The sequence below is a fragment of the Dioscorea cayenensis genome, chromosome 7 (genome assembly GCF_009730915.1).
Source record: "Dioscorea cayenensis subsp. rotundata cultivar TDr96_F1 chromosome 7, TDr96_F1_v2_PseudoChromosome.rev07_lg8_w22 25.fasta, whole genome shotgun sequence".
NCBI lineage: Eukaryota > Viridiplantae > Streptophyta > Magnoliopsida > Dioscoreales > Dioscoreaceae > Dioscorea > Dioscorea cayenensis.
In genome coordinates, this window is record NC_052477.1 from 2,415,182 (window position 1) to 2,417,989 (window position 2,808).

Genomic DNA, 2,808 nt, shown 5'->3' on the forward strand with positions numbered 1-2,808 from the left:
GCATGTCATCAATAAAACCCGAAGGTCGTTGGCTTTTCTTCTTTGGTCTCCTAGGTGATTGGGTTATTTGATATTTCTAATATTTTATGAAATGCTTATAATAAATTTTACCAATTAGTTGAGATGGTGATATTAAGATTTGGATATGGATTACTGGTGTGTAAGTAATTAAAGACATCAACTAGACCATAAAAATTAGATACTATTTCGGTTAAGCACCGAGCATCAATTTCAATGGAATTTCGAGTACACGTACAACCCTCCCGCGCTGTGTGGGCATCACTACAATAAAATAGGCATTTCACACTTAATATTTTACGATGATTTATGCAAAATAATTGTCACGCCCCGAATTCGGCTCGTTAGACCCGATGTACCGACAAACGATAACAAACCAATAAGGCCGAGACCCAGTAGGCGTGTAAGGCCTCAAAACCGGATTCTCAAAGCACCCACCAAAAATATAGAAATCATTTGCAAAAATTATAATTTATAAAAAATTAAAAATCAGTAATCAAATTTATTTCAAATAAACACAAAGGTCAAAACTGAGCATATAGGTCCCCCAAACAAATATTTGCCAAAACAAAATCACAGAATTCATATATTATCCTCAGTGACCCGAGACAAAATTTATCAGAAGTCATATTTTTACCCTCAATAACCCAGCTAAAATTATCAGAGGCTGTTATTTTTCACCGACGAAAAGCGGTGGGAAACTATAGTTTCAAGATCAAAATACGTGTCGACACGATCAGTGTTTAAGGGTTAGTGCATAGTTAAATGGGGACTAGTTTCTAAGTCAAAATACTTTATATTCACATAACAATAAACTATTAAAATTCAGATTGAGCAAAATATGAGTAATTTGCCATACAAAATTTTTAGCAGACGTATGATCTCATTTTATCATAGCAAAATAAACTAGTTATTTTAATCCAAATTTAATCCAAAAATGAACAAATAATTTTAAAAAATATTAATAATAATTAATAAGAAATTAACTAAGAATATTTGAAATTTAGAATTGAAATAATACATATTTAGATAAGTTGTTTAAAACTTTAGAAATTAAATAATATGAATTTAAATAATTATTTAAATCTTTTAGATAATTCTAATCCAAAATAAAATATCACTAACTCGAAATTTCAAATAATTTAAAGTAATTTTAAAAATAATAATAATAAATAAATAAATAATTCAAAATATAAATCAAAATAATAAGTAATTTTCTCAAAAATTCCAAAAGTTTAAAAAACTAGAATTTTCAAGTATATCCTGATTAACACCGAAAATTACTCCCAAATCTTACACGAATTCAAGGCTTTTGGCATGTCCGGAAGAGATTCTATTAGTTTCAAAACAATATCTAATGATGCTACAAAGCTTAAGAGGCTAATACACAATAGTTTTACAAAATGAGATTTTAAAAGGTTACGGATGCAAAAAGTTGAAGCTATTAATCTAGACTCCCAAATATTGATTCTTGTGAGGGTTCAATAGCAATTATCCACTTTAAAGGGTAAATAAACAATTCTATCACGACCATTGAACACTAAACCCTCATAACTTTACACATACTATTCTAAATCACAAATTTCAAAATTCAAAGAAAAATAGACATTTAAGACTATGACATATCCGAAATTCACATTATTTGGAGTACTACTCAAATTATAGTATTCATTTGATTCTCCAGCTATTTCTGCAAACTTATAATTCAGACATATGATTTTAAAATATGCATATCTCTCAACCTACAACTCCAAAAATAATACAATTTTACTGACAATCAGATAACTCGAAAATGAACAATTTTCCTATTTTTCACCTTATCCAATTCAATCTTCATGATCATCAAAACTGACCATAATTCTTTAGGTTTTGTATAGAAATATCATCCAAGACACTTATACTAATAGGGTTATATCTCACAAACTACAAATGCATAAAATCTGAAATTTTGCAGATATTTAGGTAACATTAAAATCTACAACTTTTATATTTTACTCTCCTCCAAATTCTTCCTCTAGGATCCCTAAAATCGGAGACGGATTTCTACTATTGTCAAAAACAAAAATCTAAAACCTATCAAATTAAAACAGCTAACAATTCCTTTCTCATGGCGAAAGATTGTATCTCAATCAACTATACTTCACATTACATCAAATATATCATACAAAATCTCATCCTTGAGACATGATTAAATCCATAAAAACATCATGGTCAAAGATCCTAAGAGTATACTTAGGTGCACACATAAAAAGAAACAAAATTCCTTCAAACTACAAATTGAGAACAAACCCTAGAAACTCAAGGGCTAAATCTAAGGTTTAAAGGTGAATCACAAATAAAAACAAATTTTAGAGTTTCAGAAAGAAAGAAATCTAGAGCCAGCATGAATAATAATCATTAAAATTATGTACAAAGCTCCAAGACCCTATCTTGAAAGAAGCAAAACAACTCTCGATAAAGTTGTCCTTGCCATCGGCACCATGAAGAGAGGAAAGGAGGGTTGGGAGTTTTTCTACAGCCATGGGAGATCGTGGGCGGTGGAGATGCAGCCAGATCATGAAATTTGATAAGGGATAAGAGATAAGAACTAGTGTTATAAAATTTTAAAAAAAATCGATAGCTATGATTAAAACAATTTTCATCAACGGCTAGGATTCAATCAGGCAATGGGGTCCACAATAACATCAACCGTCAGTAAAAACTGCATTTTAAAAACTTAGAGGTTATCAAGAAAGTTTTGCTTAAAACCACCATAAAATACAAATATTAGCAGCAATTCTCAGAAAACCA